Raw genomic sequence first — 26,515 nt, forward strand, 5'->3', positions numbered from 1 at the left:
TGTTAACAACCACCAAGTGGATGGAGGGAGTATGGGGTCCTATAGTGAGGATATTGTGCGAGAGTTCTACGCCTTATACCTAGTGGCTCTCAACGGTGCTTTGGACAGGCGTGAGAACCCCGCCAAAAATGCCCCACTCACATATGTTCGAGTTCGAGGCAACCGGGTGGACATAACTTCTCCTTCCATCTGCCTCTTCCTATATTGTGGGTCCACTAATACTGAGAGGGTTCCCCTCACCCCAATGTTTGAATTCAGGTTGGACTTGGTCAAGAGTGGCCATTTTGAGCAGAGTAGAGAACTAAGAGAGTCCACCAAGAGGTGGATTGCACAGCGGATCTCCATTGACGCATACAGAGCAGACTGGGTGTTTGAACCCAGAGGCCTTATAAAGAAGGCCAACCTCAATTTTCCAGCCAAATACTTATGGCTATTAGTCCACCACTACCTATCCCCCATGGCTACGGATTATATACTTACTTAAGATAGGGCGGTCTTGGTAGCAGCTCTGCTAGCCGGGTTGAAGTTCGACTTCACGAGGTTGTTCGTCTCTGTCATCCATGAGAGGGATTTTAAGTCCTCTACGACTTACTCCTTAGCCTGTATGATTTTCAAGTTATGCGGGAATGTTGGTGTTCCCATTTGGCATAGAGATGTCCTCCATACTCCTACCGGGATAGTAGATTTTAGTCTCTTCAAGTATGAGGCCAATAAGGCGGTACCAAGGCGAGGGCCAAGAAATGTTTTGCAGCCACTGGGTGAGAAATTGGCGGATGTTGTAGACCAAGCCCAAGGGGATGATCATGCCACTTCAGAGACTACCGATACCACCCCGACCGAGTCTTTCCCTGGTACAAGTAAGGGGCCTAGTTCCTCCCGGTCTACCCCACCATCAGCAGCACTGGTCCCGATTCCTAGGTTCTAGAAGCTAGAGAACAAGATGGCCACCTTGCTGCACCATATCCAGCCTTGGATGTAGAAATCTATTGCCGAGGCAGAGGACCGGATTTAGAAGAATGTGGCTCAGCAGACAGAGCTTAAGATTCGGTCAATCCATCAGTGACTAGATGTATTTGAGCTACGAGTTCTAGAACGCCCAACTCCAACCATTGATCTGACTACTCTTTAGGAGGTTCAGGCGAGTCTACAGGCTGATATAAACAGCATACTTTGGAGGAGGGTACCTGTGCCTGAGACTGCTCCAGCTGAGACAACAGAGGACTTAGTGCTTGCTGTATTCACCGTTCCTACTGCACCACCGCCTCAGCATCGTGAGCGTGTCAAGAGGCACCATTCCAGCCATACCAGTGAGGGTGAGGACGCTCGTGCTCGGAAGAAGGAGCGGACATATTTAGAGGTTGTGGGGAGATCCTTGCTACTTCATGAAGAGGTACGTCAGATGAGGGATAGAGAGTTGGTTGGTGGGTATCTAGCTCCAGAATAGAGGTTGTTGAGAGGAGCACCACTGAGGGTGCAGATACTGAGGGTTCGGGTTCTGGGAAACTGGACCCGCCTGCTTGTTGATCTTTGGTGCTATGCGCCTCAGGTTTTCTTCACCTACCACCCTCTCTTTATTTTTCTTATGCATTAGGGACAATTGCATGTTTTTTTTGTTAGAGGTGGGGTAAATGGAAAGTATGTGATAGGATGAAGTTTGAGTAGCCTAACTCACGATCTTCTCTTGGTGGTTTTCTTTCCTGTGTTCTTTTTCCCGAAAGGACTGATTACTTTACTGTTGAAACATCATGTGTTGTAAATTGTACAAAGTATGAAAATAAACAAAACGAAGCATGATGGATAAACTTGAATGATATCTCGTTCTAAGAAAGTGCGTCCATGAATAGGTTTCATGAATGTTAAATGTTGGCTATAATCATGACATAGAGATGCACCCACTGCATGATCCTTACTCTAGCACTCAATCTAGGTGACCGATAATCTGATAGTGTAATGAGAGGTCAAGAGAGTGTGAGGAGATTTGATTGTTCCCCTGTTGGTACCTAGATAGAACTTGCCCGGTTAATCCTGCAAAAGGAATCTGTGTTAGACAATTAGGAAAGGATCATAGGCCCTTGTTCAAATTAGCTAACATCTAGCCTAATGTGAAGTGTGTTGAATGAAATTTTTATCCCTTTTTTATCCAAATAGTTTGAGCCAATAATAGAACTTTCTTTTCTTCACCAACTCAATTTCCTTGGGTATAATGTGTTGGCCCTGGTCCCTTCTTGGACATGTGCACCTCAACTTAGGCCAAAATCATAAGTTGAGGTTGGCTAATGCAGAAACTGACCTCGTCTTGGGCCTGACCTAACCTTGCGTAATGTGTACATCGACTCATGGAAAAACCATAAGTTAAGGGTGGATATTATGAGTAATGACCCGAAAAGTGAGTATGACAAAGAGTAATGTGGAAAATAAAAAGGACAGTGAACAAGAGAAGAGACTCAGTCAAAATTGTCATTTGAATATAAAAAAAAAAGAGAAAAAGTATGTTGAACAAAAAGAAATAAGAGTCACTTCCACAAAAGGGAAAGAAATGAGAAAATAAGGCGAAGATGAAAAGAAAAGTAGGGCATATTAAATAATGAAAGAGGTAGGACGCTTAGCCGTAATGTCAAGGAGGGAAACAAGTCACTAAAATGTACCCATTTCTACTATACCTAACCCTACGCCTACGTTGCAAGCAAAGAAAGTCCTATCGTGATCCTAAGAATCTAATATGGTGAACTTAAGTAGTGAAAATAAGGGCAAGCCTATGGCGACAAGTACCAACTCGGTGTGAATTTGTTCTAACCGTAAGTTATGAATAATGATCCTTATACTAGAAGTTAAAATCACGGTGTGAAAAAAGAGGATGTCTTTTGAAGTGAGGACACTAGTTGCAATATCTGAAAGCTAGTACGATGGTGACAGACAAAAGAGTAGAGGTGTCAGTGCATGGTGAGTATGTGTCATGGTCTGATCCAAAATAGTAAGCCTATCAAGCCTAAGAGAAGAAAAATGCACTAAAGCAAAGAAAAAGTTGGGATTGATAGACATGTCATTGTGGAAGCTTAACATAGGATACTTGTATACTAAGTGTTGTGTTGAGTCATTGTGCGTCGCTTGAGGACAAACAACGAATTTATGTTAAGGGTGTTTATGTACCCTGGTCTCACGATATTTTTAATGCTATTTTCTTAAGATTGCTGTGTGTCTAGAGCCTTTTTTGTAGTAATTTTAATATGTTTTGTCTCTTTTTTTCAAGAAAGTTATCCAAAATGAAAAATGCAGAAGGCTGTGAAGAATTCATGTGGAAGTGACCCACAAAGCCATCGATGGACCGTAGGTGGTGACCGTCGATTGACGGTTCAGGCTTCTAGAAGATACTCGGGGAACTCTGACTAAGTGTGTCACGCCCCAAGCTACCCCAGAGACGCGGACACGGAACTTAGAACCAAAAGTGATTCCAAGCTAACCCTGCTAGCATGATCATGAGCATACTAAAGATAATAAACTAATGCGGAAGATAAATCATACTTTATAATGAAAAGATAGGGAATACCCATATGCTAAAACTGATATAACATAAAGACTGATCATTTTAATACAATGAGGTTACAAACTCAATACTAAGTTGAAACTAACTATGTCTGAAATAAGCCTCTAAACTGGAATAGAAATACTGGGACAAGCCCCAGCTGAATCTAGCAAAACTAAAACTAAATGACTAAAGACTGAAAAGAAACTCATGATTGTTATCCTCGATGAATGAGGATTCACCACTAACTCTGCGGAACTGCAGATCTTATATCGATCTTTGCGTGATCTGGATGCTGAGAACCTGAACCTACATCACGAGAAGATGTAGCGCACGTATGCGTCAATACTTTAAAGGTATTTAGTATGTAGGATAGAATAAAGCTGAAATAAAACATAACTAAATATGCACAAAATAAAATATAATAATCTGAACATAATATACTAAATTTATGAGCTAACTTAATGCAATGGCCAATTTATAACATAGTGAAACTTAATAATGAATATACTGATAAACGAACAATGCATAGAGTCTAATTGAACTGTGGGAGCTACTAATAACCGATAATAAACCACATCAGCTAAATGTGGAGTCCAATGTATATGCCCCATCGAGAGGACCCAATATACCCTGCCAGAGGTATAAAGGCATACTGGCGTGATCACTAAACTTATTGCACACAGAGGGGACTTACAACGTACTTCGCTAGTAGTTCTGGAACTATTTGGTACGCTAAACCCTAGTCCAACTCGGTATTATGCTACTTCCAATGAATTCTGAAATTTTACTAATTATGTCTGACTTTTTGTAAATAATAGATAGCTAGAAACTAAACATGAAAACATAGAATGCAACGATTAATCTGGTAATTATGCATTTATAACTGAGGCATATATATCTGAAGTGTCTGAAATATCTGACTAAGCATGTGAAATTCACAAACTAGAGAAATACAATGCTAGGGTTCTGAAATTCATGCGATAATCTGAGTAATAACATGATAATCTGATTTGGAACATATATTTAATAAATTCATGAAGTTCTATCAATGTTCTAGAAACCCTAGGTTTAATCATGACAAGAGAATCATGAATCTGACTTAAAACTAGGGACCCAATGGGTGAAAGGAACCCACTAGTGAAATTCCACATACCTGGTGATGAAATCCATGGAAAAATACTTATGTTTCGGACTGGAACTGCTCGAGCTTGTGGCGTTCTTGAACAACGGTTCTTGAGCTTTTTTTCCTCTCTTACTTCTACTTTTCTAAGTTTTGATTTAATGATTTCACTTAGATATGTTTTAGTTATGTTTGTACACTTAAACTGACTAAAATCTTGTGATTTAGGGTCAAAACGACGTATCCTAAGGTTTAAACAAAGTGGGAAAATACCAAAAGACTCCTGGATAAGTTGTTATCGGGCCAATTGACGGCCAGGACAGATGGTCCGTCTATTAATCCACGACCCGTCAGTTGGGCCTGTTCGTAAGGACGTTACTTAAACGGGAATTACTTTTTACTTAGAGATCTAATTTTAGCAAGGTCGGTGACAATGGAAAGATAATTCAATTATATATCTGTGGATAGGTCATGGGACACCAAATTCATTTTGTGCTAAGAGTTATGACCATCAGAAGTTGACCTAACTACATTTCCTACTTAACTATCTGCTAATTCCCACCTACGGACCTTGTTTTCATCTGTGGCTCTTGTCAAAGAGTGGGTGAAGGGAGTTCTCAAACGATGGTCATGGACTATGGACCATAGTCTGACCAACAGACTGTAAGTCCGTAAGTCTATAAACGCTTAACCAATTTTCTTGGGCTGAGATTTTATGAAGTTTCTGAACCCATCGACAGTTATACAGGACAGACCATGGGTCAGGCTACGGTCCGTCGGTGGTCTCGTTTATTACATCCAAAGATTTTCTGAAAAACTAATTTTTGCTATGTTTTGGCTACGGGGTGTTACAAAGTGTAGGACTACGGAAGGATCGACGGACCATCCTGGCAAAATATCGATGTGATCAGAGAATGTCCCAGTACCCGAAGTTGAAGAAAATCTAAGTATGAAGGACGAGAAGCATCGACGGATCATAGATAAATCGACGAACTGTATTGTTTGTCCGTCGATTTGATTAGATAAGATGCAAAGTAAAGGCTGAGAAAGATGCTAAGTATGGAACGACGAAGGCAGTCGAGGGTCCACCGTTTCATCGACGTATCGTCTGTGGGGGTCGTCGATTGAAGCCGAATTTTGGACAAACTTTCCTTATTTGAACTACTTTTAATTAGGACTTTATTTATTATAAATACGGTGGAAAACCTCATTTTTGGGGTTGGGTTCTTTTACTAATTTCGTACTTTTGTTCTTGGAGATTTGTTTTTGTAATTAATTCAAATTTCCGGATTTGGTGTTGAAGATAATTGTGTGATTTCAAGTTGAATTTCTTGATTTTCTTCAAATTTGTCAAAGTAAGTTCATGATTTATTATTTATCAATTATGAATTGTGTTGTTCTAAGCATGGGTAACTAAATCCACAACTAGGGTTGTGGGAACCATGGGCGATTAACAATATAAACCTAGCTAATTAACAATTCTCAAATAGGTTATTACATGTATCGATAATTCTTTCGTTTAGAAGTCTCTTTAATGAGTGCACGCGTTAGAACTCGCCTTATTTCTACTTACTGGACCAAGGGGGTAGTTAATAGAAAAATAATTATCGACATAGATTTAATGGATACTACCTAACTGGCTAGTTTCGATTGGTGCGGAGTAATAACTAAGTGAAACATTGAATATGATGTTTAATATGATGTAAACATAAGGGTTAGTAAATTATACAAATGTCGTCGGACCATGGTGCATGGTGAAATTCTCTAAATGCCGGACGAAGGATTTAGGGATACATAACTTATCACTTTGCATGTAAAACACTAGGGAAGAATTGTTATTGCTAGAATCATGGCGTTATGAACCTATGGGGAACACTTACGCCCTAGTTTCTCCCACAACTTGATAAACACCAATAATTCACTCTTGTTACTTGTTTGATTTCACAACATTGCAACACTTTTTTTTAAAAAAATTCCCCTTTTAATTACTAGTTTTTGAAAAAGACTTGACTAAATAGAGGTAATCGTACATAAAAGTAAGTCAAAATCATTTTCCTCGTGGGATGACCCCAACCTAATAGTTGGGTTCTTTACTTGATACGACCGTTTATACTTCTTACGGGAAGTACAATTTGAGCGTATCAATTAGACATAATTGTGATTTTTGAATTATTTATTATGTATATAGGTGGAAAATATTTTAGAGTTTGCACAAAGATTAAAATTTAGAGATGCAGCTTCATTTGAAAAATAATTGTTCGTGGAAACATTAAATGGAGGTAAAAATTTGAAAATTAAATTTGACTAAAAATTTTCTCATCTTGAAATTATTTTTATAATGTGTTGATTTTTGTCAAATATAGCTCAACATTTAGCGAGGAGAAATTCTATGCTTGGATTCTTAGAGGAGGGAAAAGAGAGGTGAATCTTTTTCCACTTTCAAAATTTCTATATTTTCTAATATCCATTACTATCATTTTTTTTGTCAAACATAACTTTCTATTATAATGTTTTAATGCCTACTTAAACTCTCAATTACTTTACTATCCATCAATTGATATTTATGTTGATTTTATTAAACGGGGTTTGTGGTCACTCGGAAAATGACAAGGAAATTTAACTTTTGACTATTCGCTAAAATGGAATGGTTGCATCTTTTCATGTCTCTAGTGACAAGGTTTTTATCAATCAAGTATCATTGATTTTTTTATTTATTTTTTCACTTTTTAATTGGGTTCCTATAATTGTAATTTCTTAATATTTATTATAAATGTAGGCACATGATATTCTAAAATTTGCAGAAACATTCAAAGTTAGGAATGACTTTTCATCAAACTATGGAGATTAAATATTTTTCTTTTCCTTATCCTATGAAATTTAAATTTATATAATATATTTTTCGTTTCCAAATTACTTCAGTAATATGTTTGTTTTTTATTCCATGTAGATTTACCATTGGCAAGGAGCATCTCCTTGCCTAGATTCTTGGAGAAATCAAAAACAAGATGATTAATTAAATACATATCCACATACAATTTTATAGTTCCTTATATCCCTTCTAACTTTCTTTTCTTTATATTTTTTTTAGTAATAGATCTCTTACAATTTGCATATCTTAGATCTTATGTAAAAAGAATATAAAAGTAAAAGATATACTTATAAGCAGATGCAATGCATTTACTTTGTAAGTATTTGTAGATAATGAAAATATCCATCAACTAATCTTTGTGTTGATTATATGAATCAGGCTTGACTACGTTATGCCTATGACGCTAGTCTCAATGTCTCTATTGATGAGGTTTGTATTAAACAAATGTTATTCATTTCTAATCGATTTTGAGTTACAGTTAAATTAATTAAAAAAATTGTGTATTTTAAATTATTTATTATATCCGTAGGCAGTAAATATTCTAGCATTCGTAGAAAAGTCAAATTTTGGTGATGCATGTCCATCCGGAAAAAATGTCTCCGTGAAAACATAAAGTGGAGGTTAAACAATTTTCTTTCCTTCTCATTTGAAAAATTAAATTTGACTAATATTTTGCCCATCTTGAAATTATGTTGCTAATTTGTTGGTTTTTGTTACTTATAGATCAACATTCGGCTAGGAGAAACTCTATGCATGGATTCTCAAAGAAGCCAAAAGAGAGATGAATTTTTTTCATTTTTAAAATTTCTATATTTTCAAGTTATTTAAATACATATTGAAATACAATGCATATTTTTTGTAATACAATTTTCTGAAATATTTTTCCAACGTTACATTTTTTTAATAAGTCCGAAGGCCTAGTTAACCTCTCAAATCTAATTTACAATAACATTTAAATTTTTCTCAAAAATTAATCTTTATCTTCAATAAACAAAAGTTTGAAAAGACCAAGAGTATTTTTATGAGAATATAATAGTCAATCTTTATTAAAAAAAAATATTCAAAGAAGTTGGTTTGTTCCGTAAAAGAGAGTACTTAATTAAATAAGAAAGTGAAGAAGAATAAATACAAGAATAAAATAAAGAATTTATCACGATTATTGTATTTATGTGTTTTTTAAGGATCTAAAAACGTTTGTCAGGTTTTTTTCCTTTAGGTGAGTTACTTTGTTTCAAACATTTTTCTTTACAACTTCAAAAAAAAATGTAATATTTTTCCCTTTTATATTTTTTTTTTGACAATTTCTCTCTTATTATTTAAAAGAAAACATTTTTTAGATAACTTATGTTCAAAAGATGAAAATATCTCATATGTTAAAACAGAAGATTTCTGGTAAAAAGAACATCAAAATTTAAAATGTGTAAAAAGAAGATTACAGACATATATAACGTCTATATTAACTTGATTAGCGCTTTAGATAAGGAAAATATCCATTGATTTATTTTTGTGTTGATTTTATTCATTAAACTTTGTGGTGGTTCGAAAAATGGCTTGAGAACTGCACTTTTAACTATTTGCTACTGGGAATGATTGGAAATTTCAATGTCTCCAATGACGAGGTTTTAATCAATCAAATATTATTGATTCATGATCTATTTTCTCTCAATTATTAAGTGGCTTGGTGAAATTTGTAATTTTTGAATACAATTGTCAATGTAGGCATATGAAATTTTAAAGTTTGCTAAAACGTCAATAACTAATAATGTCCTTTCGTCAATCAATGAAGGTAAAAAAGAATTCTTTTTCTTCTCTTATGAAAATTAAATTTGTATAATATTTTATTTATTTTCAAATTATTTCAATGTGTTGGTTTTTGTTACATGTGGATCTACCATTGCAGAAGATAACTCCACGCCTAGATTCTTTGAAAAGCCACAAATAAGGTAAAAATATTTCACTCTCAATTTTTTCTAATATTTTTGTTCAAATTGATTAAATAAGTATCTAAATATAATTAGTACTTCATAATAGCCTTTATAATTTTTTTTTGTCAAATATCACCCTTATTTTTTTTAATGTGGGAATGTCTACTTAGCCTTTCAATTCATTTTTCCATAAACTTCACTTTAAAAAACTTTAAAGATATCAATTATTTTTCTCCAAATTATTCTTATCTTCAATAAATGATAAATTAGTTTGATTAGAAGAGATTGAAGATAATCAAGAGATTTTAAGATAGTATTTATAAGAAACAAAATTCCTTTTTAGTTAAAACAGATAATATTATTGCATATTTAAACTATGTATATAGTTACATCAGTGTTAAAGTGCCTATGCACTTTTAGTAGTAACCTTCATTACGCAAACATTTTCAAAACTAACAAGGATATGTAAATGTCAATTATAACATGATAAATAGGATAATTATCATAATAATGTATTTTTTAGTACTCTCCCTAAGTATGAGGAAAAGTGATTTCTTGCCTTTTTATAATTTTGATTTTTATTGGTAAAGTTCTTTTATAATTTGAAAATACTTTTTTTTTCATATCTATTATGTGTAAGAAAATTGGATATATCTTATTTCTTCAAAAATATAAATGAAAATTTCTCGTAAAAAAAATAACAGTAATTTTTAATTCTTTGTGTTGATCAGGCTTGGCTGTGAGTCGAAAAATGGCGTTAAAGTTGGACCTTTGACTATTTTCTATGATGGGAAGATTGCGGTTTATGATGCATCCATTTAGAAGGTTTTGAATAATCAAATGACATTTTGAGTAGTTTTGTTTCACTTTCGAATTAATTACACATAATTGTCATTTTTGAATTATTTGTTGTAAATGTAGGCAGCAAATATTCTAAAGTTTGTAGAAAGGGATGCATTTGCATCTAAAAAAGAATTTTCCGTGGAACCATTAATGGGAGGCTAAATAGTTTTCTTTTACTTCTCATTTGAATGTTAAACTTGATTAATATATTGTTGATCTTCAAATAATTATTTTAATGATGTATTTGCTTTTTGTTGCATATAGATCTTCATTTGGCTAGGAGAAACTTTATGCATAGAGTTTTGGAGAATCGAAATGAGAGGTGAATTATTTCACTCCCAAAATTTTTATGTTTTCAAGTTATTTAAAAGATATTCTCATTCTATCATCACTCGATTATAGAGGGTTGGAGCCCTCTCTCTGAAAGTCCTCTTCATATTCAAATTCATTTACTAATTTCTAATATCATATTCTAACATTTTCTTTGTCCAACATCACATTTTTTTATGTCAAATGGCTACTTAATCTCTCAAATTTAATTTACCATAACCATCAAATTTTTTTCTCCAAATTAATCCTAACTTCAATATATGAATAAATATTTGAAATGATATAGAGTAATTTGTATGAAATACAAAGGGTAACTTTTAACAAAAAACGAATCAAGAGAAGTGTTGTACCTTCATGAGAATACTTAATTAATTATATTTTCAATTAGGAATTAACTTCTCCCTTATAACAATAAATATAGGGAAAAAATTGTTAAAAGTTGATTTCCTAGCTGTATTTCATATGAGTTGCAGCAAAGAAGAAGGTGTGAGGAATGGAAGGATAAGAATAGAATGAATGGAACAGTGAATTGGAATTAACCGACTTAATTTCTCATTCTTTACAATGCTCTATTTATATACAATACATAATTTGATAATAACACTTATAACTTGCTAACAAGACAAAAAAAATTGTTAAGCTAACTAATTCAACAAATAAGATGACTAACTCTAACTAACTGATTTCAGTACATGTAATATACATTTCAACACTCCCCCACAAGTTGGGTGAAGAAATATATCTAACATTCCAAACTTGAACAACATATCATTGTGTAATTGTTTCTCTAATGCCTTAGTAAATATATCTTCCATTTGTTCTTTGCTAGCTATATATTCAGTCTTGATCATTCCTTCTTGCAGCCTTTCTCCAATGAAATGACAGTCAATATCAATGTGTTTGGTTCGTTCATGGTACATAGGATTTGAGGCAATCTGCATTCCTGCTTTATTGTCACAATGTAGATCCATAGGTAGGTTAGCTTGTGCTGCCAGTTCTTTCAGTAATCCCTACAACTACACCAACTCTGCTACAATAGTAGCTATACTTCTATATTCAGCTTCAGATGAGGATCTTGAGATTGTGCTTTGCTTCTTTGATTTCCATGAAATAAGTGATTCACAAAGATTTATTCCAAAACCTATTACAGACTTCCTTGACAGTATGCATGATGCCCAATCTGCATCACAAAAGTCAGTGATCTTCTTTGACTTTGTGCTACTCATTAACAGTCCCAATCCAGGTTGTCTCTTAATGTATTTCACTACATGTATTGTTGCGTCGTAGTGTGATTTGTTTGGGGCATGCATGAACTGACTCAAGTTTTGTACAGCAAAAGAGATGTCTGGTCTTTTCATAGCTAAATACAATAACCTTCTAATTAATATTTGATAAATCCTTCTATCTTCCAACTCACTATCAGCAGTATTATTGAATTGGTTGTCATATTCTAGGCTAGTGAGATTTTGATTCTGTTCGAGTGGAGTATGTGTTGGCCTTGAACCTGCTAAACCACATTCTGATATCAACTCCAAAGCATACTTTCTTTGATTCATTATTATTCCATCTTTTGACCTTGCAAATTCAATCCCAAGAAAGTACCCCAATTCCCCTAGATCCTTCATCTTGAAGTTATGATGTATGTGTATCCTTAGCTTCTTGAATTAGTTTTCTACTGCTTTCAGTTATTAAAATATCATCCACATATATTATAATGATCACAATGTCACCATCCTCAGTTGTCTTAGTGAATAGTGAGTAGTCCAGTTTACTTTAAATGAATCCTGCTTGTGTGAGAGCATTGGTAAGTTTCAAGTTCCATTGTCTGGTAACTTGTTTCAATCCATACAATGATTTGTACAGTCTACATACTTTGTTCTCCCCTTGGATGCCAAATCAAGGAGGCAATCACATGTAAACCTCCTCAAATACATCTCCCTGAAAAAATGCATTGTAAACATCCATTTGAAAAATACACCAATTAGACTGAGCAGCCAATGCCACAACACACCTCACTGTAACCATCTTTACCACAAGAGAGAAAGTTTCATGGGAGTCAAAACTTGCTTGCTGTGTGAACTCTTTTGCAACAAGCCTTGCTTTGTATTTTTCAATAGTGCCATCAGCTTTGAGTTTGATCTTATATACTCACTTACAACCAATAGGTGTTTTGCCAATAGGTAAGTCAACAATTTCACAAGTCTTGTTGTCACTAAGGGCTTGGATTTCTTGGTCCATAGCAAGGATCCAACTACTATCCTTGGACACTTGCTCAAAAGTAGAGGGTTTAGTAAGAGAGGTGGAATGGTGAGATAAGACCTACAAGGAGAATGGAGATTGGAATAAAGGATGAAGTTGTAAATATGATGAACCGACGTGGAAGAAGTTACATAATCAATGTGCCAAATGGGAGGTTTGATGACTCTAGTAGATCTTCTTTGTGGAGATGGAATGGGTGATGAATTAGTGAGAGAAGATGGAGAAGGGAGATCAGAAGAGGCTGAAGAAGAAGCATAATAAACATCAGGAAAAGAGTTAGTTGCAGGATAAGAAGAGTCAACGGCAGGATGAGGAAAAGAGTCATCTTCAGGATGAGGAAAAGCAGAAAGAGGACTAGGAAAAGTAGAAGAATGAGGAGGTGGAAGATAGGTTAGAAAAGTGTGTTTGGGATGCTGAAAAGGAAGAATGTCTTCCTTAAAAAGAACATCTTCATTGACAAAAAAAAGTGTCTATGGCAATGTTATATAGTTTGTAACCCTTTTGTGTGTCTGAGTAGCCCATGAAAATGGAAGGAATGGCTTTAGGTAAAAATTTATCAATGACATTTGGTGTTGTAGCATAACATAAACACCCAAACACTCTCACATGATGCAGATCAGGAGGGTGTTTATGAAAGATTTCATAAGGTGACTTTCCATTGAGGACAGTGGAGGGAAATCACTCAATTAGAAAAGTAGTAGTGACGACACATTCTCCCCTGTATTTTAGTGTGACATGATCTTGAAAACTAAGGGCTAGCTATTTCAAGAAAATGTTTGTGCTTCCTCTCAGCAAATACATTTTGCTGAGGTGTATGTATGTAACACCCCACACCCTAAACAGACCAAAAATTAAATTTCTCAGAAAAATCTGCAGGTGCTACCAACGGTAGCATCGATGGACCGTAGCCTTAACCATGGTCCGTCTTGCACAAGCGTCGATGGGATCAAAATCTCCCAAAATTTTCAGCCCAGAAATATTGGTCAAGTCTTGGACGACAGACGGACTTACGGTCCATAGGTCAGACGACGGTCCATAGTCCGTGACCATCGATAAATTCTCCCTTAACCCACTCACTGACAAGAGCTACGGATGACGAGCATGTTCCGTAGGTGGACCTTTGGTCCGTAGGTAGACCTACGGTCCGTAGGTTAAAATTTTGCAGACATTTAAAGGAAAATGAAGTTGGGTCAATTTCAAATGGTCATAACTCCTAACACAAAATGAATTAGGTGTCCCATGACCTACCCACAGATAGATAATTTTATTATCTTTCCATAGCCACTGACCTTGCTAAAATCAGAACTCCGAGTAAAAGTTATGCCCATTTTAGTAAAGGCATGTCGAAAAGGCCTAGTCGACGGACCCAACGACGGAGCATCGGTCAGACGACGGACCGTCTGTCCTGTCCATCGTTTGGTCCGATAGAGACTTTCCTAGGGGTCTTTTGGAACTTTCCCACTTTTTTTAAACCCTAAGTTACGTCGTTTTGACCCTAAATGATCATATTTTAGTCAGTTTAAACCTAGAAACATAATTAAAACATATTTAAGTCAAATAATTAGATCAAAAGTTAGAAAACTTTAAGCAAGAAAGGAGAAAAAACTCAAGAACCATAGTTCAAGGACGAAAAGAGTTTCCAGCAGTTCCAGGCCAGAAATCTAAATGTTTCTCCAAGAATTTAATCACCAGGTATATGGATTTCACTAGTGAGTTCCTTTCACCTATTAGGTCCCTAGTTTTCAGTCAGATTCTTGATTCCTATACTATGATTAGAACTAGGGTTTCTAGAACTTCAACATAACTTCATAAACTTATTAGTTTAATGTTCAAAATCAGATTATCATGTTAATATTCTTTTTATTGCCTGATTTTCGAAACCCTAGATTTGTATTTCTTTAGTTCTTGAATTACACATACTTGGTTAGATATTTCAGACACTTCAGATATACATGCCTCAGTTATAAATGCATAAGCAGATTAATTATTGCATTCTCAGTTTGCATGTTCAGTGTTGAGCTATCAAGTATTTACAGAAACTCAGACATAATCACTAAATTTATAGAATTCATTGGAGTAGCATACAACCGAGTTGGACTAGGGTTAAGCGTACCCAATTAGTCCCAAAACTACTAGCCAAGTACGTTGTAAGTCCCCTATGTGGGAAACCATTTAAGTGATCACGTCAGCATGCCTTTATACCTTTGGCAGGGTATATTAGGTCCTCTCGATGGGACGTATACATCAGACTCCACATTTAGCTCATGTGGTTTTATTATCGGTTATTAGTAGCTCCCACAGATCAGTCAGACTCTCTACATTGACCATTCATCAATATATTTAATATTCAGTTTCAGCATATTATAAATTTGTCATTGCATCAAGTTAGCTCAGATTTCATTTTATAATGTCAGATTATTATACTTGTTTTTATGGTTGTTCAGTTAAGATTTATTTCAGCTTTACTCTATCTTACATACTCAGTACCTTTCAAGTACTGACGCATATATGCGCTACATCTTCTCTGATGTATGTTCAGGTTCTCAGCATCGAGATCACACATAGATCTATTTCCCGGTCTCCAGTTCAGCAGATTCAGTGGTGATCCCTCATTCTCCGAGGACAACAGTCATGAGTTTCATTTCAGTCTTTAGTCATTTAGTTTCAGTTTTTGCTAGATTTAGCTGGGGCTTGTCTTAGTATTTCTAGTCCAATTTAAAGGATATTTTCAGACATAGTTAGATTCAGCTTAGTATTGAGTTAATATTTCTTCTGTGTTAATCTCATTGTTTTCAAATGTCTCAGCTATAGAATATAGTTATTCCCCATCTATTTAGATTAAATTATGATTTAGCTTCCGCATCAGTTTATTATTCATTATTATGCTCATGATCATGCCAGCAGAGTTAGCTTGGGATCACTTGTGGTCCTAGGTTCCTTGTCCGCGTCTCGGGGGTAGCTCAGGGCTTGACAAAGCTATGTATCAGAGCACTAGGTTCAACAGTCCTACGATGTCTGAAAATAAGCACTAAGTAGAGTCCTTTTCATGGGTGTGAAGTGTACCACATCTAATGAGAGGGAAGTTATGAAGTGTTTTGGGAAAAACTTCACTTTCTTGGTATTCTTATCGTGCGTGATGTATGATCTTATTCCATTCTAACTTGACGTACTACGTTTTAGATCATGCCTCCTCATAGAGCTAATGCTAGGAATGCGAACGCCAGGAATGCAAATGAAGCTTCTCTAGTCCCAGATCAGGAAGTCTCTAATGCTGAGTTCAGGAACGTCATACAAATGTTGGCTTAGAGTATGACTAACCAGAACAATCATGTTCATTCTCATGTGAATGAAAATGGCAGCAAGGGTCCGTGACTTTGTTTGGATGAATCCTATCACTTGGGATTACTTTAATAAGACTTTTCTCATGTTTTTCCCAATAGAGTTGAGAAAAGAAAAATCCCAAGACTTCATGAACTTAAGGCAGGGTAACATGATAGTCCAAGGGTATGGACTCAAGTTTAACCAACTCCCAAGGTATGCTCCTCACATGGTTGATGACTCCAGGGCTCTGATGAATAAGTTTTTGTATGGAGTGTCAGATTTGGTGAAAACTGATTGCAGAAATGTGATTTTACTTGGAGATATGAACATCTCTAGGCTTATGACTCATGCTCATCAGGTTGAGGGTGATAAGCATAGGGAACATGCTAAGGAAAATAAGAAGGCTAGGACTTGGAACTATGACTATTCAGCAAAAATCGGGTGTTGGAAATTGCTCGCAGGGGCAGCAAAAGTTTTCGGCTCCAGCCCTTAATAAGATAGTTTTCCATCCACCAAGAATAGGTATGACCAGAGGGGTAGAGCACTAGGCTCTAAATCTTAGGGAAGTGTTTCAGGCACCAAGACTTACCCCACTTGCCCTAAGTGTTGTAAGATCCATCCGGTTAGTGTCTTGCAGGAAAAGAGGGATGTTTTGGGTGTGGTCAGTCTTGTCACAGGCTGAGGTATTTTCTTTCTAGACAAGGTCAAGGAGGTGGTAATGGTAGAGTTCAATCTACAACTGCATTAGCACCAGCAAGTCGCCCAACTTAGTAGGGTAACCCATCTGGTACAGGTGGCGGTCAGCGCCAGAACAGGTTGTATGCTCTTCAGGCTCGCCAGGATCAAGAAGGTTCTCCTAATGTCTTCACTGGTACATTACATGTATTTTACCTTGATGTTTATGCATTGTTAGATCTAGGGTATACTCTTTCTTTTGTAACTCCATACATAGCAATCCAATTAAATGTCAGTCCAAAAACTCTCTCAGAACCTTTCTCAATCTCTACTCTAGTCGGTGACCCAGTCATTGCTAGACGGGTATACAGAAATTTCCCTGTCGTAGTCACTCAAAAAGTCACCTTAGTAGATCTTGTAGAGTTAGAAATGGTAGACTTTGATGTCATTCTAGGCATGGATTGGTTACACACATGATATGCCTCAGTTGATTGTACAACTTGGATTGTTCATTTTCAGTTTCCAGACGAACTAATCTTAGAATGGAAATGTAGTAGCTTAGCGCCTATGAGTCGATTTATTTCTAACCTTAAGTCCAGAAAGTTGATATCTAAGGATTATCTCTATCATCTAGTTCTGGTTAAGGATTCTAGCCTTGAAACCCCAACTCTTGAGTCAGTTCCAATAGTTTGTGAGTTTCCAGAAGTGTTTCCAGAAGAATTTCATAGAGTCCCTCCCGAAAAGGAAATCGAATTTGGAATTGATCTCTTTCCAAATACCCAGCCTATCTCTATTCCTCCTTATAGAATGGCTCCAGCAGAGCTTAAGGAATTGAAAGAGCAGTTAAAAGACCTTCTAGATAAGGCTTTCATCAGACCTAGTATTTCACCATGGGGTGCACCAGTTTTGTTCGTAAGGAAGAAGGATGGTTTTGTCAAAATGTGCATTGACTATAGACAGTTGAAGAAGGTCACAATGAAGAATAAGTATCCCATCCACAGGATTTATGACTTGTTTGACCAACTTGAGGGTGCTAGCCATTTCTCAAAGATAGACCTCTGATCGGGTTATCATCAGCTAAAAGTTAGAGATAGCGACATTCCAAAGATAACCTTCAGAACTCGGTATGGTCCTTATGAATTTGTAGTTATGTCATTTGGACTAACTAATGATCCTACAACTTTCATGGATTTTATGAACAAAGTGTTCAAACAGTACCTTGACTTGTTTGTTATCGTCTTCATTGATGATACCCTCATTTACTCTAGGAATGAGTAAGAACATGCGAGTCATTTGAGAATTGTTTTACAGAATCTCAAGGATCGCCAGTTATTCGCTAAGTTCAGCAAATGTGAGTTTTGGTTGCAATCCGTTACTTAACTTGGTCACATTGTATCTCGAAAAGGTATCCGAGTGGATTCACAAAAAATAGAATAGTGAAACAGTGACCCTGACCTACCTCTACTACAGATATCAGAATTTTCTTAGGTTTTGCAGATTATTACATATGTTTTATGAAAGATTTTCATCCATAGCCTCACTATTGACTAGGTTGACTCAGAAGATTGTCATATTCCAATGGTCAGATGATTGTGAGAAAAGCTTTGCAGAACTGAAAACTAGATTGACTACAGCTTCTGTCTTGACTCTACTAGAGAGTTTAGATGGTTATGTGATGTATGTGATGCATCTAGACTTGGCCTAGGTTGTGTGTTGATGCAGAAAGGTAAGGTGATAGCTTATGCCTCTAGACAACTTAAGGTTCATGAGAAGAACTATCCAACTCATGACCTCGAGCTTGCAACAGTGGTGTTTGCACTCAAGATATGGAGACACTATTTTTATAGTGTTCACGTAGATGTGTTCACTGACTATAAGAGCCTTCATTATAGGTTAACCCATAAGGATTTGAATCTTCGCCAGAGGAGATGGCTTGAGTTCTTCAAGGATTATGATATGAGTTTGCATTACCATTCTGGTAAGGCGGATGTAGTAGCAGATGCTCTTAGTAGATTTATCTATGGGTAGTGTAGCCCATGTTGAGGAATAAAGGAAGGATCTAATGAAAGATGTTCACAGGCTTGCTCGCTTGGGAGTTTGCCTTATGATCATATCAGACAGCGGTGTAACAGTTCAGAATGGGGCAAAATCGTCTTTGGTAGTGGAGGTTAATGAAAATCAAGACATTGACCCAATCTTGCTTGAACTTAAGGGTGCAATCCATAATCAGAGAGTGGAGGTTTTCTCCCAAGGGAAGATGGTGTACTTCGCTACCAAGGTAGATTGTGTGTTCCTGATTTGGGCGAGTTGAGACAGCATATTCTTGAAGAAGCCCATAAATCTAGGTATTCTATTCATCCAGGTGTCACTAAGATGTACCGCGATATGTGAGAAGTCTATTTATGGAATATCATGAAGAGGGATATAGCCTATTTTGTGAGTAAGTGCCCCAATTGCCAGCAAGTCAAGGTAGAACATCAGAAACCAGGAGATATGACTCAAGAGATTGATATTCCTACTAGGAAGTAGGATGTGATCAATATGGATTTCATCACAGACATAATTACTACATTTGGGTGATAGTTGATTGGATGACTATGTCTTCTTGCTTTTTATAGGTCAAGACTGCAGATTCCGTGGAGGACTATGCCAAGCTTTACATCAATGAAATTTTGAGGTTGCATGGGGTTCCTTTGTCTACCATCTCAGATAGAGGTCCTCGGTTTACCTCTCGTTTGTGGAAGTCATTTCAGAAAGGTCTTGGTACTCAAGTTAACCTTAGTACAACATTTCATCCACAAACGAATGGGCAGGCAAAGCGTACCGTTCAGACCATAGAGGATATGTTGAGACCTTGTGTGGTTGATTTCAAAGGTAATTAGGATTATCACCTTCCTCTTATTGATTTTGCCTACAATAATAGCTATACTTCAAGCATTCAGATGGCCCCTTATGAGGCTTTATATGAACTTAGATGTAGATGTTCTGTTTGTTGGCTTGAAGTAGGTGAAGCAGCTTTGATAGGGCCAGATTCAGTCCTTTATGCTATGGAGAAAGTGCAGCTCATTAGAGATATACTTCATAAGCCCAAAGTCATCAGAAATCCTATGCAGATGTACGAAGAAGGGAGCTAGAGTTCCAAGTTGATGATTGGGTTTTTCTTAAAGTCTCACCTATGAAAGGGGTGATGAGATTTGGAAAGAAAGGGAAGATCAGCACTACATATGCAGGCCCTTACAAGATCTTGAAAAGGGTTGGCAAGGTGGCATATGAGTTAGAGTTGCCAGCAGAATTAGCAGTAGTGCATCCGGTCTTCAACATCTCACTCTTGAAGAAGTGTGTGGGTGATCCATCCTCTGTAGTGCCATAAGAGAGTGTGGCGGTGAAAGATAGTTTCATATGAGGATGTACCAGTTGAGATTCTTGACCGTCAGGTTAGAAAGTTGAGAAACAAACAAAACGCTTCAGTCATGGTTTTATGGAGGAGTCAGTCCATAGAGGGAGCTACTTGGGAAGCAGAAGAAACCATGAAAGCCAAGTATCCTTAGCACTTTCCTTTCGATTCGACTCCCGCTTAAGGTAATAGTTCCTCTTCAGTTTTACAGTCATTCATGCGTAAATTCTTTTTTACAATATTGTTCCCTCAGTTTGTACTTGCATTTTCACTGTAATTGCATATACTCAGAACTCAATTTAGTCAGAAACTCAGTTCTAAGTGTTTAGTAGTGGGGTTTGCAGCTCACTCCCTCTATTTCAGCTATTTTAGTCTTCATTCGAGGATGAATATTTCCAAAGGGAAATAATGTAACACCCGTAGCCAAAGAAGACCAAAAATTAATTTTTTCACAAAAATATGTAGGTGCTACAAACGGTGGCATCGACGGACTGTAGCCTGAACCATGGTCTGTACTGCACAATCATAGATGGGATCAGAAACTCCCAAAAATTTCAGCCCTGAAAAATTTGTTAAGTCTTGGACGATGGACGGACTTACGATCTGTAGGTCAGACGACGGTCCGTAGTCCGTGACAGTCGATCAATACTCTCTTCACCCACTCACTGACAAGTGATATGGATGACAAGCACTTCAACATAATTTCATGATTTTCAGAACACTAGATTTGTATTTCTTTAGTTCTTGAATTACAAATGCTAGGTCAGATATTTCAAACACTTCAGATATACATGCCTCAGTTATAAATGCATAATTACTAGATTAATTGTTGCATTCTCAGTTTGCATGTTCAGTTTCGAGCTATCCAGTATTTACAGAAACTCAGACATAATCAATAAATTTATAGAGTTCATTAGGAGTAGCATAATACCGAGTTGGACTAGGGTTCAGCATACCCAATTAGTCCAAGAACTACTAGCCAAGTAGGTTTTAAGTCCCCTCTGTGGGCAACCAGTTTAGTGATCACACCAACATGCGTTTATACGTTTGGCAGGGTATATTGGGTCTTCTCGATGGGGCGTATACATCGGACTCCACATTTTTCTCATGTGGTTTTATTATTGGTTAATAGTAGCACCCACAGATCAGTCAGGCTCTCTACATTAACCATTTATCAATATATTCAGTATTCAGTTTCAGCATGTTAAAAATTTGTCATTGCGTCTTGTTAGCTCAAAATTCAGTTTATCGTGTTAGATTATTATACTAGCTTTTATGCTTGTTCAGATATGATTTATTTTAGCTCTACTCTATCCTACATGCTCAGTACCTTTCAAGTACTTATGCATACGTGCGCTACATCTTCTCGTGATGTAGGTTCAGGTTGTCAGCATCCAGATCAGGCATAGATCGATTTCCTGATCTCCATTCCAGCAGATTTAGTGGTGAGTCCTCTTTCACCGAGGACAACAGTCATTAGTTTCATTTCAGTCTTTACTCATTTGATTTTAGTTTTTGCTAGATTTAGTTGGGGCTTGTCCCAGTATTTCTTGTCCAATTTAGAGGCTATTTTCAGACATTGTTAGATTCAGCTTAGTATTCAGTTAATATTTCTTTTGTATTTAACTCATTGTTTTCAAATATCTCAGCTATAGAATATGGGTATTCCCCATCTTTTTAGATTAAATTATGATTTAGCTTCCGCATCAGTTTATTATTCTTTAGTATGCTCATGATCATACCAGATGGGTTAGCTTGGGATCACTTGTGGTCCTAGGTTTCGTGTTCGCGTCTGGGGGTAGCTCGGGGCGTGACAATGTACGGAAGTTCTTTGATGAACAATACCAAGAGAAGATAACAATGTATGACATTGGTTATTGAAAAACTCAAGGCCATTATCTGATCTAATAGTTTTTTTATTAGCTGAGAATTGAGTTTTGACTAAAGTAATGAAGGCTAATATAAAATTAACAACTTCACTTTTGAATCTCCGTGGAAAAATCCATGTAATTCTAGAATAGTCATTAACAATAGTGAGAAAGAACCTATGACCATTATAAGTGCATTGCTTATAATGTCCTCAAACATCCATATGAAGTAGTTCAAAGGGAAAACAATTTTCTTAATGCTTGAAGGAAAAGAAAATCTAGTCTGTCTTGCAAGAGGACATACATGACATGGTTCAAATTCTTGATGCTGAAAAACTGGTTTTAGTGAATCAATCTTCTTAAGCAATGCAACACGATCATGACCAAGCCTTAGATTCCATGTGGTCAGGTTAGGAGTGTGACATGATGTGGATCTGAAATTTGAAGAGGAAGAGGAAGAAATTGGATTGATTGTAGAGTTGGACGAAATGATATGAGAAGCATTAGCAAGAGGTAGATGTGTGATGTGTGGAAAAATGTAGAGGCCTTTCTTTTCCTTATCGATCCCCCTCACCTTGCCAGTCTAAAGGTCCTGAAATAAGCACAAGTGAGGTTAAAATGAGACACAACTCAACTCTTTAGTTAGCTGAGAAATAGACAAGAGATTAAATGAAAACTGAGGCACATAGAGAACATTAGAGATTTCATGGTTGTGTAAGAATTTAGCTGAACCAGTGTGAGTTACTGAGGTAGGGCGATCATTAGGTGATGAAACACTATTAAAAGAAGGATGAGAACAAATAGGATTAAGTAGTCTATCCAAACTAGCAACCATATGATGTGTAGCCCAGTGTCAACAATCCAAGAAACTGTATCATCACCTACATCAGAACAAACAAGTGATATATTGAAAGTGGAAGGGGTACTAAGGATACCTGCCATGTAAGCCATTGACTCCTTTGGTGTAGACTCTTTATCAATCATTTTCAACAAATTTTGGTACGGATCATGAGTAAAAAATGGTACAGTTGAAGCTGGATTAGGAGTTGGTTCATTCTCATCTTGATTGGAAGCATGATTTACATTGTTTTCCTGTGGTCTTCTATTTCCAAAAGATTGAGACCTCTCATTCCCATATGACTGACCTCTTCCACCCCTATCATCCAAAACTTTTTTTCTTGTGAACTTGAAATTAGGAGGGTGCCCAATTAACCTATAGCAATTGGATATTGTGTGGTTCCTTAGATGACAATAATCACAATATAGTCATGTATTCTGAACAGTTTTATTGTTGTGCAAATAAGACAATGTAGTTGGGTCATGAGCATCTAACTTTTGTAGAGGCAATACACAATTAGATATCAAACTCGATTGAACGTTTTGACTTTCATCTTGGATAATTATGCTATAGGCTTGGTTAAGACTAGGACTAGGTATTGTCAGGAGTATTTGGCTTCATGACTGGGCGAAACTATCATTCAGCCCCATTAAGAATTGCATGAGTTTATGCCTTTCCATGTGCTCTGCATATACTTTATATTTGTCATACTCACAAGTTGCTAGGGGAACAAGAGATACATATTCATCCCAGAGATTTTTCAACTTTGAATAGTACTCGGATAGAGTGAATACACCTTGACTAATTGTGCTAATCTCTCGATAAACCTTTTAAATCCTAGTCAAATTTTGCTTATCAAATCTTTCCTTTAGATATTTCCAAGCACTATATGCATCAGAAGAGAACATGATCCCATTGGCTAACTCTTTCGAAACTGAGTTAGTTATCCAAGAAAACGAAAAATCATTATATCGATCAAACTCATCTGCTAAATAACCATTGTCTACGACAGGTTCTATCAATAAAACCAATTTTATTCTTAGCTAACAATGCTACTTTCATGGAATTACTCCATCCAGTGCATTTTTCCATACCAATAAGATGCTGGGGAATTAGAATACTTCCTGGAGTATCAGAAGGATGCAAATACAGAGTATTTCGAGGATGAATGTCGGTGAATTTCTCGATCTCCACTGGATCTGGTGCATTCCTTTGTTGGCTAGGTGATTCAGATCTGCTAGTTCCATTCACCATAGCTGTAGATCTTTGATTTCAGAATTTTGATCAATAAATGTTTAGGTCGATTTTCAAGTGTTCTTCAAATTCCCAATTTGTGCGGAGAGAAAAAAAATTGTGTGCATCAACTCTATTAACTATCTAGGACACCATTTATACAAGCTCTGATACCATGATAAAAGTTTATTTCCTAGATTTATTTCATATGAGTTGCATCAAAGAAGAAGGTTTGAGGAATAGAAGGAGAAGAAGAGAATGAATTGAACAATGAATTGGAATTAACCGACTTACTTTCTCATTCTTTACAATTCTCTAATTTTATACAATACATGATTTGACAATCATACTAACTACCTTGCTAACAAATTAAAAAATTGTTAAGCTAACTAATTCAACAAATAAGAGGACTAACTCTAACTAACTAATTTTAGTAGATGTAATACACATTTCAACATAAAACCCTTAGATGTTCGAGGAAATGTTATATCTTGATCTTTTGTTAAAAAAAAATTTGGCAGTAACTATCTTGTAATTAATAAGAATTTTTTTCTCTCTTAGATTTCTTATGTGTGACAAATTCAGATCTCTATATATTAAAATGAGGATCTCTCGTAAAAAGAACATCAAAAAATTTAAATTATACAAGAAAGTTGACAAGCACATATCACGTTAGAATTAACTCGGTTAATGCTTTTGATGATGAAAATACTCAACGATTGATCTTTGTGCTGATTTTATAAATTAGGTTTTGCCCTCCGGGATTCGACGGCATAATATTTGCGCCTCTGAGTATCATCTACAATTAAAAAGTTGCGGTTTTCGATGTTCGGAGTGACAAGGTTTTTATCAATTAATTGTCATTGATTTTTAATCTATGTCCTTTACTTTTGCAGTGGTTATAAATAATTGCTTTTTATGAATGATATACTGTATAGATAGGTGGATGGAATTCTAAAGTTCGCAGAATCGTCAAAACAACAAACCTTAAGCCAAGGTTAAATATGTTCTTTCCCTTCTCCTTTGAAATTAAAAATTGATTAATGTTTTGTTCATCTTTGAATTATTTTAATATGTTGGTTTTTGTTACATGTAGATGTACCATTGACAACGAGAAAATCCTCAGTTAGACTCTTGAAGAAGCGACAAAAGAGGTTAGTATTCATCTATTTTTAAAAAATAAATAAATCAAATAACATTGATATTGTCATATTAAACCTAAAAATCATATATCTTCACAATCAAGTTTGTATTAGTTATGTGTTTTCTTAGTAGTCTCTTTACAAGTCGTGAGAAAATGAAATTTCTTGTCCTTTTATAGTTTTTTTTTTTTTGCAATAGCTTTTTAATAATTTGAATAATTGAAAATTGTTTGTCTTTTTCAGTTTCTTCATATGTAAAACATAATGAAATTATCCTAGGTGTAAAAATGAAGATTTCTCGTAAAAAATATAAAATTTTAAAAAAAAATTCCTACGCGTTCTTTTAAAGAGCTAGAAAACGATTCCTTTCCTCTAGTCAATTGTGACAGACATTTATCAATTAGCTTTTAAACTTTGAGTGCTCTTTCTAATACATGTCAATTTAAAAATAAAACATTGTTAATTCATATATTACTACTACTATATTTTATTTCTTCACATTACGAAAAGTATCAATATAATTAATATCTACATTACTAATTCTGTGTAACTTGTTTCTAAATTGAAAAGTTCTTTATGTATTGTAGGATTACTATGGTGTCACCTTATGGGTTTCCCCATGCTGCCCCTGAAAATAAGAAATAGAAGAAGATGTTAGTGGTATACATATATCATATATCTATGTCATATATGGATGTTAATGGAAAATATTTATTTTGAGGATTAAGTTGTTATTTTGCTAGACTTTATTATGTTGCTAAGATGTTAATTTTACCAGTCAAAACTAGGATATAAAACTTGCATTTTCTATTATTTTGTGTGAAAGATTTGTTTGGTTTTGTATGTTGGTTTAAAATAAAGTGTGGGTTTTTAGTTTCAAAAGTGGTTTTGTATGTTGGTTTTAAAATAAGGTGTGTCCCCTTCTCCGAACTATGTTAATGCAGAATGTTTTAATTACTAATGCTTACATTAGGCAGATTGTTCACGTTACATTTTTTTAGGCGTGACTCTTCTTAAACTTTGTTAGTGCGGGTTGTTTCGATTTTTCCATTTTCCTTGTTTTAGAAAAAATCTCTCGTAGTAATGCTTGCATTAGGGTGACTGTCAAAACTACATCTTTTGGGGTGTGGTCCTTTCTCATTCAGGCTGTTTTGGTTAATAATGCTTGTATTAGG

The 26,515-nt window shown here is 35.7% G+C and overlaps 1 pseudogene; it reads left to right on the forward strand.

Annotated features, from left to right (window-relative positions):
• Nucleotides 1-6,903: 6,903 nt before the first annotated feature.
• LOC114074962 lies at nt 6,904-26,007 on the forward strand (annotated as a pseudogene).
• The last annotated feature ends 508 nt before the right edge of the window (nt 26,008-26,515 follow it).

This window comes from Solanum pennellii, chromosome 1 (genome assembly GCF_001406875.1).
Source record: "Solanum pennellii chromosome 1, SPENNV200".
In the NCBI taxonomy this organism is placed as follows: domain Eukaryota; kingdom Viridiplantae; phylum Streptophyta; class Magnoliopsida; order Solanales; family Solanaceae; genus Solanum; species Solanum pennellii.